The sequence below is a fragment of the Maniola hyperantus genome, chromosome 12, assembly GCF_902806685.2.
Source record: "Maniola hyperantus chromosome 12, iAphHyp1.2, whole genome shotgun sequence".
In the NCBI taxonomy this organism is placed as follows: Eukaryota; Metazoa; Arthropoda; class Insecta; order Lepidoptera; family Nymphalidae; genus Maniola; species Maniola hyperantus.
Genome location: NC_048547.1, coordinates 6912910 through 6926178, shown reverse-complemented (window position 1 = coordinate 6926178; position 13269 = coordinate 6912910). Strand labels below are relative to the sequence as shown.

Below are 13269 nucleotides of genomic sequence, written 5' to 3'. Positions count from 1 at the left end.
TGGTTTGTCCTTCAATCACGTCGCAAAAGCGCAACGGATTGACGTGATTTTTGCATGGATATAGATAAAGACCTGGAGAGTGACATAGGCTACTTTTTATCCCGGATAATCAAAGAGTTCCCACGGGATTTTTAAAAACATACTTCCACGCGGACGAAGTCGCGGGCATCAGCTAGTTAATAGGTACATAAAACACAAAAAATGTTTCTACCTATGTCCGTTATCGACTGTGAAACCATTCAACCGACGTACCTCAAACCAGTTTCATTAGAAAGGCAATAATGCGAAGATTAGCACTAAAGCAATGCTTTAGCCACATTTTTTTAGCGTAGTAGCACACGCCGAGTATCCGCTAGTAAATCTATAAAACTAAACGAAATCGATTGGTCTATATTTAGAGCTTTCCTTTTCACATGCGGTCTCAGGAAATGATAGATAGCACAACTACTCAAAAGCTTTGCTCACATTGGGATATACGCATGCGGTTTTGAGCCACCAAGATAATATAATATTACTTAGAATAGAATAGAATAGAATAGAATATGTTTTTATTCAAGTAGACTTTTTACAAGCGCTTTCGAATAGTCGGGTAGTTTTAATTTACCACTGGTTCGGAATGCCGTTCCTACCGAGAAGAACCAGCAAGAAACTCGGCGGTTGCTCTTTTTAATTTTAATTTTACAATTTACAATGTTATTATACCATACTATACAAGCCATTGCAGCCCCGTGCATTGCTGGAGCGAGTCAAATCCAAGCTTTTTTATCATTTACATAGTTTAGGTACATATTTACATAGTGCCTGCATCATTAAAGGAACGTACTGTAATTAAGTCTCTAACCCCAGCTGTTTATAGACTATGCGTAGATCAGTCAGTCAGTCAGGACAAGTCTTTTTATTTGTATAGATTGGATTCTAAATAAGATAGAGGATAATAATACATAATGACACGTAGGCGAGACGAAACACGACTCGCACTTTTAGCAAATTGGCCCAAGGAGGCATGTTACATGAATTTGTCGACAGAATAGGGGAAGTGGGTTTGATTCAGTATAAATACCAATACTGAAAAGTATTGATAAGATAATATTATGATGTCCGTCCTATATATTGTACCTATTGAAAACTCACAATTTTTTAACAGAGTAATCTGACCTGCATAGGTACCTACTATTTACGGTTATATTTTTACTATTTAAGGATATAAAATAACCCTTATATCGGATCACTTCGTTGTATGTCTGTCTGTCTCACGTATCTGTTAAGACATGCGATATCCTATAGGATACTTTCCTTTGACCTAGAATCATGAAATTTGGCAGGTAGCAATGTCTTACGGCACAAGTAGGTAAAGGGAAATATCCGAAAACCATGATATTATTGCTACATCACAAAAGAAAATTAAAAGAAGTTTATCTCTTGTAGCTAGCCTTATCTAATTACTATACAAATCATGCCCGCGTGGAATGGAACGATGGTACGGAACTCTTCGTGTGCGTGTCTGACTCGCACTTGACAGGTTTTTTTAGGTTCTAAATCTTTAGGTTTAGGTCAAAACTTAAATTCACGGTTTACAGATTTTTCCCCGTATGACTGCTATAAGATCTGCCTATTTCATGATTCTAAGTCAACGGGAAGTACCCTGTAGGTTTCTTGACAGACCGACAGACAGACAACAAAGTGATCCTATAAGGGTTCTGTTTCACGCACAACAGACGGAAACGTTTAAGTGCGGAAACCAGCCCAGAGCAAATAAGAAGAAGGGTTCTGTGTTTCCTTTTGAGGTACGGAACCCTAAAAGTACTTAAAATTGATAAAAATTATTATATACCTACCTTCCTAGACCTACCTAAGTATATATTTTTTTAAATGAATAAAATCATACATTAATAAATATCTATTATGTAAGAGTTTATAAAAAAAGTTCTCTGATTTTATGATAACTTATGTTTCCCTTTTATAAATATTTCTCTAAATTATAATTGGCATAAAATATGGAATTATTAACTTGTGCTTATTTTTCGAAATCCGTCGTACCTACTTTAAACATTCTTTTAAAATCTAAATCCAAAAAGTTGTTCTACACTTTAGGACATCCACATTAATTGATCAATCCAATTTTTTTAATGCTCGAGCACACTTTCGCACATTCACAGTTAGTTCGTAAAATTGGCGATACGCTCACGAACGCGTAGACTCCCCTGTGAAACAGGACGTCTCACCACTTAGGTATCAGCGAGGAAACTGAATTTCTGATAGTAGATTGCTTTACGCATGCGGATTGTCATGCCTTAAGCCGTGATGAGAGAATGGATGTTTCATAATTAAAACCAACAGTTACGCGATTACGGGGTAGTGAGTTTTTACGTTACCTACCTACCACCTTTATTACTTTTTTTGTTAATTACTTGCAATTAGTTCCCTTTCTATCTCATGTAAGATTGAAGTATTTTTTGTTTTAATATTTACGTAAGGTTTGCGACAAATTTACTGGCATTATTTTAATGTATAAAACGGGTACATACTACGATTAATTTTTGTTTTTAATTGTCGATATTTCAACCCAATTGCACGGGTCGTGGTCCGAAATTAATCGTGGTATGTACCCGTTTTATACATTAAAATATGTCGTTGAACCACGAAATAAGCTTAAAATCATTACTCAGTTAATTTCGTAGGCGTAGCACCTCCAAGGTAAAGCATAAAATAACAACTTCCATAAAATTCTATCACGGGGAAGTGTAGTGATCCATCATAGCCCGAAGTGTACCTACTTAATGGATGTAACTACTAAGTAGGTACCTAAGTATACCTAAGTATATTTTTTCCACTTTTGCTATGTCAAAACTCAAAAGACTCTTTCTATTCGCTCTGTATAATGTAGCTGTTTATAAATTTTATTGTACAACACGCATGAATGTTATCCCTGTTTTATCTACCTAATATTTATCTCAACTTATAGGAGGGCAACCTCAATAAAGTAAAGGAAAGCACTACAGGAAATTAAATCCTGTATGAATATTTCGTTCAAATTCACTCGTAGACTTACCTAATGTGCTTGAGCGTGCAATATTATATTTAATAATAATAAACAGTAATACCTTTATTTCATTATCTAATCTATCCTATGTTTTTGAAGTTAGAAATATGAAAATTGGCATTTAGGTATTTTGGGTTCCGTGCCTTAACTGAGTGAGTAGGTAAGTGAGGCCTTTTGCAGCGGGAAAATTTCAGTCTTATATAAATAAAAATCAATCGTTGAAATGTATGTATGCATGCGCATAACTTCGGAACGACTGCACCAAATTGGTTAATCCATTTTTGTTGTATGTATTAGGACCATTATGACAATTTGTTGTGTTTGTCAAGCCGAGATTTGTATGAAAGATTTTTTTTGGAAAATTCACGGGAAAAGACAGTTCCCGCGGGACGCGGACGAAGTCGCGGGCAACAGCTAGTGTTAATTAATGAAAGGTTTAATCTAAATTTATGCAATATTATAAGAATTACCAACAATAAAGACATTGGCCGCAAACTCAGCCTACCCTAGGGTTGCCAGGTCACCAAACCTAATAGCCGGACAGACCAGCCAGTTTGGCCGGACATTTGGGTAGAAAGGCCGGACACTCTACATTATTGAGGATTTTGTGTCTTAGTATTGATAGGTACGACAAAAATATTGTATGTAAAATCAAGCTTTTTTATTATTGTCATAAATCTCGTTGTCGGGCGGCACTGCCGCCTGCGGGAGTGACCGACAGTCGGCTCGCCTGCGCTCGGTCACGCTCGTTTGCGAAATGTAAAAAGCCTAACAAAAGCCGGACAAGCCGGACACCGTTTATTTTGGCCGGACACGCAATCAAAAAGCCTACCTATGTCCGGCTTTATCCGGACGCCTGGCAACCCTATACTCAGCTGTGCTGATTTTCAGTTTGCTTCAAACTAAATAAATGCGAATGTGTGTCTGTCTGCTAGCTTTTCACGGCCCATTTTTTTAACTAATTGTAAGGAAATTTGGCACAGAGATAGTTAGCATCTCTGATCTCGGCGATGGGCATAGCTACTTTTCGTCTCAAAAATTCTACGGTATTTTTGAAAAACTTATTCCAGTGGACGAAGTTTTGGGCATCATCTATTTGGTACATAAATAGTTTGCGTCCCGTAAAAAAAGGCTAGGTACTTTTTATGAAAAAAACCGAGAGTTCCATTGGAAGCATAATCAATCAATCAATCAGCCTGTTTGCGTCCACTGCTGGACATAGGCCTTCCCAAGAGCCCGCCACCACACACGATCCTCCGCCTTCCTCACTAGGATAAGACTAATATTATAAAGAAATTAAGTACTAAACCTGGAGGTAACAGTTTATTGTCGTACCTACTAATTTAACGTAAACTCTTAATTCAGTAAAATTTCCCTTTTGGATTTCCTTATCTTAGACTTATAATTAATTAAGGGAAGGCTCGTTATTTGGTTGGGTCCTGGCAGCAAGATAACCTCATTACCGAACAATGCTCAAAGCGGCCATGTGTTCTCAACGATCACAACGCGGGAGATGTGATGATCATTTAGAACACAGGCTTATTGTTGCTGATTAGTGATTAACTGATTAGCAATACAATGGAAAAGGAGCGGGTAACTACTTTAATTATATTATTTCCTTGTTTTTACGAGCATTTCACCGCGATTAATAGCCTCATCTGGTGACAGAAGGGCTGGCTCATTTTTTGGGCAACGGATCAGCCTAGCTGTCTCCATAATATTCTCAAAGGTGTGTGAGGTCTACCAATCCGCACATGGCCAGCGTGGTAGACTATGGTCAAACCCTTCTCAGTCTGAGAGGAGATCCGTTCTCTGTAGTGAGCCGGTGATGGTTTGATTATTATGATGATTATGGGGTGACTCAGCTATAGTTCTAATTTTCTAAGAATAAGACTATTCTTATAATCATGTAATAATTAATATCGAAGTATATGTAGAATTCCGGTGTTTTTAAAGTAAAATTCAAAAAAACATCTCTTAAATAATCAAAAGTTACAGATTTAGTCAAAATTTATTTATATTAGCAAATAGCTGATTCCTGCGACTTCGTCCGCGTGGATTTACGTTTTTTAAAATCCTGCGGGAACTCTTTGATTTTTCGGGTTTGTCGTCGTTGCTTGGTACCTACAATATGAATTCACTATGAACACTTCCTGAATCTTGATAACTCAGGCGGGCAGTAACCCTGCAGCATCAGGATTAAGGAGTTGAATCCAGAATTTTTTATGTGACAACGACGTAAACTTTTTTGTTGATTTAAAAAAAAATTGCAAATCGGTCCAGAAACCTCGAAAAAATCGATGTAGAAAAAAGAACCACCTCCTTTTTGACAGTCGGTTAAAAACCGATGACCTTGAAATATTTACGGAACAATCTTTAAAATATTCCCTTTCTAACAAAAAAGGAATGAATGAAATCGGACTACGCGTTAATGAATTACAACTCAGTATACATTTTAACTTTCGTCCCCTCTCCTACGGGAACCATGCTGAATTTCGGGATAAAAAGTATCCTATATTCTTCCTCATAGTATGACCTCAAATCGTACCAAGTTTCATTGGAATCCATTCAGTAGTTTCAGCGTGATGCGCGGCCGTGATACAGACAGACAGACAGACAGACAGACAGACAAAAATGAAAAAAATTACAGTTTTGGGTTCAGTATCGATTATAAAGTGCCCTCGAAAAAAAATTTTCAAAATATCTTCAATGTACAGAATTTGACCTGTTACAGTTTTATTATAAGTATTGATTTTACTTTCTCATCCACACCTTGCGAGCCATCCTACATATTTTATTTTATTTTTTCTTTAAGTATATACAAAAAAATCTATCGTACAATTTTCCTATTTTTACAATAAACAACATCTATTTAAATGTTTTATTTCATATTTCTTCTTTTATGCCTTAAAGCACTTTAAAAACTTTATTTTTTTCATTTACTAAAGTAATATATATTGGAGGGTCGATATTGAAAGAGTTCTTACTGTCTGTAGACTCCGTGAAAAGAAACGTATGAGTTTTACTCTACGGAAGGTAGCCATCTTTATTTTAGTTGTCAGAGTTGGACTTTGACACGCACGAATTTTGTTGTCGTTCACAATTTTCTCTCGCGTTAAATTAATTAAGTATCAGATTATAGCTTAGCTAATTATTATTCTTTGAGATAGGTAGGTAGTTTCTTAATCGTGATATTTAATTCGGTGATTGTTAGAACAGTAATTGTTCGATGCTAATGTACATTGTGTTAAATAGTAACATCTAGTGCCATCCGGTGACTTTGTCTGCAAAGCACTATTAATAATGTTCGCGTAGTTGTTTGACGAATATGGAATACTAATTATTGGTGAATATTAGAGTAATTCGTGAGTTAACGTTTGGCTCAGTGGATAGATTATTATAAGGACATCCGTTAAGGTTATTTCTGCAGACGCTAGTGATTTAGAGTGTAATTGGAGATATACCGGCAGTTGAGATAATGATTAGTTTGAAGTGATAGTTTAGTGTGATAGTAACTTGAAGTTAACTTTGATAGTAGGTACCCGCTTTAGAATCGTATAACCCGGTTGGTAAAGAATCATTGATGACCCTCGAGTAATGTTGAAATGGATTAGACAATGAGTTGCCCATGAGATCGAATAGCTTACATTCTACCTGGTTTCTGTTGTGATCGCTTATTTGGGTGGATAGTAGTCGTGGCGCGTGTGGCGCACGATGCTATGGTGTTCTGTATGCAGATGTGCACAGAGTGGAGAAGGTAGAGCTATTGCGATATTCTGAATTAGTAATGAGAAGTCAATTATAAGATCTGGTTTAGATCGTAAGAGAGTCAATGCAATGATCCTGTTAAGAGCGTTCATGAAGTTGTGATTGATTACCTTGAGATGATTAGATAACGGAATAGGTCGTGATTTGATTGAGAGGTTGCAATGGCAATTGCGCCCTAATCACACGATGTAGTGTTTAACTCAGGCTAGCTAGTTTAGAGTGAGGTGAGGGGTCGCTGTGAGGGGTGGTTGGAGGCGACCATAGGTAGGGTTAGGTTAGGGTGATCTGGTTGTGTTACGTTGATGGTTTCCATGTGCGATACGTTACTGAGAACTATTTGTAAAGAACATGGATTAAAGTACCTACTTATTAATTACTACCTTCTGATGTCGGCTAAAGATGAATAATAATTATCAGCCATCCTCCTGTTCTCCGACATATATATCAATCGCCAACTTTATATTATATTCTATGCCACTGACGTTTGGGTAAGTATAAAAGGCGGTCGCTGAAAATCAGCGTTGGGGCGTCTGGTACCTCAGATATTTGCCATAGAGTTTTGTGTCTGAGGGGCCCGACGACGCGACGTCTCAACACAAGCTGAGTGGCCTGCCTGTTCGAGGTGTTGCACTGCTGTACAGAACAATATTAGCTACACCATGTACATATATGATACCTCGAATAAACATTATTCTATTCTATTCTATTTTGAAGTTTTGATAGACAAAATAAAATAAATTAACAGTTTATAATACAGAAACGCACCTGTACACCTGTAGATACACATAGGATACAATAAAATTGTTGAACAAACTTTAAATGTAGCAGTAAAATGTTTTAAACCGAAGAGAAAAATCAGATTCTGCTTAGTGAAGTTACGGTGACGATAAAGGCATTAAACGGCTTGAACAATGCCCAACAGGGCTATGTGCGCTAAACGATCGAGCGAAAGATTGTGGAAATGCTGAAAGAGCTCGCCGCATTTATAGACACTAGACTCACTAGAGGCACTAGCACAGTCCGATAACGCTACTGCTTGTGTATTTATATTTTACAGATAGTTTTAATTATTATACACAATCTTCCTGCGTCGCTCCCTCAATTTTGAGGATCATGGCTCCCTTTTGATATAATCTTTGCTACGATGTTTTTCTATTTTCCTCTGTTCGCGCCGCGTGGATTGCATTGCAGATAGGTGTGTCGACCGCCACTTTTATTTGGTCTACCGAACGTCTCGGGCTACGTCCGCGGGGTCTCTTTCCTTCGATCTTCCCAGTGACCATGGGTATACACAATAGGGTATTTTTTATTTGAAAAGTGTCTTAATTTGATCCTAAAGTGATAATAAACTACCAAAAAATTTACAAAATTCTTATTCGATCGATAATTGCAATAAAAATGCATTTAAAATTTCGCCGCGAAAACGCTACCCGCCATCTTTTTAGGTTCATGAGCTGTGATGACGTCACTAAAATGCTAAACCACGCGTATTAGCAATTTCCGGGACTTCTATCATTAGAGATCATTACACAAGTCACAACACACCTATACAAAGAAGAATGAGCAATTTGTTTATTTGTCAAACATAGCATTAAATTAATATAGGCGCTTTGAGGCCATTGCAATCGGTGTGTAAATCGCTAAATAGGGGCTTTGTTTCCTGACAAGTTTATTTCCGCAGAAAGAGTGAGAGTCCAGAGTGGGAGGTCGTCCCAGTACACAGCGCTTGAAAATGCGTTAAAACCATTGGGTATATTAGCAGATTATAACAAATTAAGCTTTTGGTTCCTTGTACTTATATCATGGACTTCCGCAAAGTAACGCCTGCTCATATACTTACAACACTTGCTCGGTTATTTTGATACTCGAAGGGTTTCCTCGTTTTCTTCTTTGATACTTCGAATTCCACAGAAAAACACTCAACATAGACCGCAAGCACAATAATTATAATTATACTTACATGTTATGTTAAATATAATGGAAAAAAATGATTCACGTAAAATACTTCAATGTTATGAACGTGAAGCAGGTAGAGCAACATTTATTATGTATAAAAAATGCGCAGCGTCTCGAAATAAATTGAATAAAAAGTATTTTTAATGAACAAAAAGTTTAAAAGTGGTTGACTTTTAAAAATTCAATGGCTATTAAAAATATTATAAAGCTCCACTGGTACCCGAAAGTCATCAAAAGTTTGCAGTAGATGTCTTTGGACAGGGTCCAACTCTATACGTGAACTGTAGTTTCCTAGGGGGATAATTATTCGTTTAACGACATTCATTTAAAATTTAAAGGATGCGTTTAATTTAAAAGTTTGATTTAATAAAGAAGGATAATTCAGTATTGTATTCTAACAGACATTATGTTCCATTCAGATTTACAAGTTTGCGTTTAAATCTGTAGGTAGGTAACCTACCTTTATAAAAAGGCTGTTATTTTTGTATAGACTGTTTTCAAAGCATTGTGAGTCGATAGCGACAAAGGGGCAAGTGTTGATTGGGTGACGGCATAATAAGGACTGGATAAAGATACCCAATGAGTGGGTAAAAGGTTAGGTATAGGTATAGTAATAATAAATTTTTCATTTTCTTTTTACCAAGCTGCGGTGGTAGATCTCGTGAATTTGAATATTTTTAAAAAAGGAGTTATTTGAATGAAATCAAATGTATGTTCTATTTTATTAATGAAAAGTGTATGTTAATGTAGGTACGTATATATAAAGTCAATATTTTTTAAATTAGAATTATCATTATAATAATATAGTCGTAATAAAGAATTCAATTTTAGTGATTATTCAAAAGCACTAAAAGATTTATTTGAATAAATTTTTAGGTTCCACTTTAAACAAAAATATATTTAGTGTAGGTACAGTTCTCTATCAAGGCAACACTTTTGAATAATAATATAATAGATATGGTTACATTGCAAGTATATGCATAAAATATAAGGTACCTACCTATTTTATATGGCAAATCGATGGGCTTTGGAATCTTAATTCAAATCACATAAATTTGAGCATGTGAAAATCGACTGCGAGAAGAATTTGGTATAAATCATTACCTCAACTCAAGCTCAACATCTACGTTTGATTTATTTGCTTTTCACGTAGGGAATGTCACCAGTCAGTATCCGCCCCTGTGCCTTTACGTTATTTGTGGCTTATGATTCATTTACCTAAGTAGGTACTTACTATTCATGGTTTATTTTCCTGTTTAAAAAAGGTAAGATGGGAAATCTTCAAAAATAAAAGTTAGGTAGGTACTTAAATTCAAACAAAATTACGTATTTGTTTAGCATAAAAAATAAAAATAATTATGTATACTATAAAAATACAAAAAAGAATCGGTCCAGTGCGAGTCGGACTCGCACACGAAAGGTTCCGTACCATCGTACAATAAATAACACTTTTTAATACCACACCTAGCAATTTATTAATAAAATTAATTATTAATTTATATATTATATGTATATTATTATACTACTGCATAAGATTCTGTGTATTGCGTCTAAGAACTATCCAACACACCTAGTTTCTCCTTTCACCTAAGGTTGCCTGGTGGAGATTGCTCTGAGCAATAAGGCCACCTTTGCATACAAGTAAAGGAATTAAAACATTCTAATAGCAGTGAACCTTGAAAAGGTGTCATATTGACAGTAAAGGTTAACTAAATACGGCCAAACTTCAGCGTTTAAAATACCGCTCCCCATTTAATAAGCGTACCGCCGAATAAGCGAATTTTTATACGACATTAAGCTCTATAAAAATGTAGGCTGCCTATAAATATTCAGTGAACTCTAGCACCGACCTATGTTTCCTGACAAGTTTATTTCCGTGAAAAGAGTTATGTAGTAAGTCGATACAAATCTGCAGCGCAGCGTCGGCCGTTTCCGGTTGAGTTACATTTTTAACTTTATTATCACATTTTTAACCGTTTTTATACAACATGATCAACCCATAGCCGTCTCACTACAGAGCACGGGTCTCCTCTTAGAGTGAGAAGGGTTTTGGCCATAGTCTACCACACTACCATGTGCGGATTGGTAGACTTCACACACCTGTGAGAACATTATGGAGAACTCTCAGGCATGCAGAATTCCTCACGATGTTTTCCTTCACCGTTAAAGCAAGTGATATTTAAATACTTAAAACGCACATAACTCCGAAAAGTAAGAGGTGGTTGCCCGGGATTGAACCCCCGACCTCCGATTACAAGGCGGACGTAGTAACCACTATAAGGCTATTACAATTTTTCGTTTTTATACAATTGTTATAAATTGAGCTTATTAATAATTATAATACGTGTAGTATTTGAGTTTAATACCTAACTGCAGGTGTGCGAGTGTACAGTAAATAACGAGAATTTGACGAGCAAAGATTTGTCCTACTTACTATAACAAGATTTCTTTCGCATGTTTTGAGCTATCAAAGTCGTCCACAATGTAGCCTCGAAATATTATTAATCTAAACCAGTTATAAATTGTGTAAAAAACCATTCAAGAGTGAGTTGGACTCGCACAGGAAGGGTTCCGTACCATCGTACAAGAAAATTACACTAGTTTTTAGGGTTCCGTACCTCAAAAGGAAAAACGGAATTCTTATAGGATCACTTTGTTGTCGGTCTGTCTGTCAAGAAATCTGCAGGGTTCTTCCCGTTGACCTAGAATCAAGAAATTTGGCAGGTAGGTAGGTCCTATAGCAGACATTCGGGGAAAAATCTGAAAACCGTGAATTTGTGGTTACATCACACAAAAAAAAATTAAATTGTGGTCATTAACTAATAATTAGTATTTTCAATTTCCGAAGTAAGATAACAATATCAAGTGGGGTATTATATGAAAGGTCTTCATTTGATTTTTATTTATTTTTATGCATCATAGTTTTGAATTATCGTGCAAAATGTCGAAAAAATACGACTATAGTTCGGAACCCTCGTTGCGCGAGCCTGACTCCCACTTGGCTGGTTTTTATGTCACTCTCCAGATCATTAACTCTCTCCTCTAATCTCTCTGACTATATCCTAAACCTTCACGTCACCGTCGATTCGTTGCTCCGGTGCGTCGTGATTGAATGACAAACCAACACACTTGCGAATTTATAATATTATTAGAGATTACAAAGACATTGTCTTTTTGTAAACAGGTAGCAACCAAATTAACCAAATAATATCCAGACATAATAAAAACATAAATTTAAAAATATCAGATTAGGATTTTGAAGGGCAAATAAACAACATTTTTATATTTTAATTTCTACTAGATGATGCCCGCGACTCCGTTCGCGTGGATTTAGGTTTTTAAAAATCCCGTAGGAACTATTTAATTTTCCGGGAGGGCTGAAAGGCTAGCTGCAGACAGACAGACAGACAGTCAGACGGACAGACACAGTTTCGCATTTAATAAAAGGTAGCTCTAACTGCGATCTCACCCCCCCCCCCCCATCCAACAATTTCAGACGTCTATTTATTAGAGCAATAGCTCAATGGCTGGAACAAAACAGAATTCCAAACCTGTATTCCAAACCCTGTTGCACTATTGTCGTACGGTCTACTCTTAGAACAAGTTTTACACTTAGTTGGAGGGGAAAAAGGGTACCTATATTAGTCATGATTGACTTGATAATATTCTTTAAAAAAAAACCGATCGAGTGACAACTGTTTTGTAATTCCCAATACATACTTGCTAGGTTTTGCCCGTAATTGACCGCATTTCCCCTACTAGTAGGTGAACGGACGACATCAAACGAGTCGCAACTCGCAGGTATAGTACGCGACAGGTCGAGATGGCAATCGGGGTATGATGCGGGAGGACGCCCTGCACACCCGCACAGCGCCCGCGCTCGCCCGCACCGGATTAGCGCGAGGGCTGTGCGGGTGTGCGGGTCGTTCCTACCCTGATTGCCATCTCGACCTGTCGCGGACTATAGCAGCTGCGAGCCGCTGCAGTGCATTGTATTCAGAGAGCGCAAGACCGCGGTGGGCGTATGGAAAGCCCAACTATAAATAGATAGGTAGGACCTACCCATATTATATGTCATTTTACGAAAACTTACAACTCTTTTCAGGACAAATTATTGACAGTTGTTTTTTGGTTAATGAATATAGGTAAGTGAACGCTCGAGATAGATGGCAATAGATGTGGGAACGCCCCGCAGACCCGCACGGGTGTGCGGGTCGTCCCCCCGCCTCATACCCCGATTGCTATCTCAACTTGTCTCGGACTATTCCTATGTATTTTTTGGTAAATATATAAATATTTTAACAGTAAGTAATTATTACATACTTACCATATTAATGAGTTTCTGAACGAGACGCGGCACCCAGGAGATTCACACACTCACAGCACGCCTCGAGTATCGCAGCCTGCGTGACACAGCGTGACTCGCAAGTCGCAAGTCGCAGTCTCTTGAACGCGGCCCAGCGTCGCGGTGTGCAAAGGTCTATTGAATAAGGACTCAGGGCCGG

General features: G+C 37.2%; 1 protein-coding gene across 10 annotated transcripts in view; it reads right to left on the bottom strand.

The window, feature by feature from the left end:
- LOC117987041 (disks large homolog 4-like) overlaps nucleotides 1-13204 on the bottom strand; it is a 49350-nt gene extending 36146 nt beyond the window's left edge. For 5 of the 10 annotated variants that reach the window (XM_069502099.1, XM_069502104.1, XM_069502100.1 and 2 more), the window contains exon 1: nucleotides 2042-2223. The gene's annotated coding sequence lies outside the window, so the exon portion shown is untranslated. Of the gene's footprint in view, nucleotides 1-2008; nucleotides 2224-13091 lie in introns of those variants that run through there. The other 5 variants (XM_069502107.1, XM_069502106.1, XM_069502103.1 and 2 more) reach the window with 5 other exon arrangements.
- Between the last annotated feature and the right edge of the window lie 65 nt (nucleotides 13205-13269).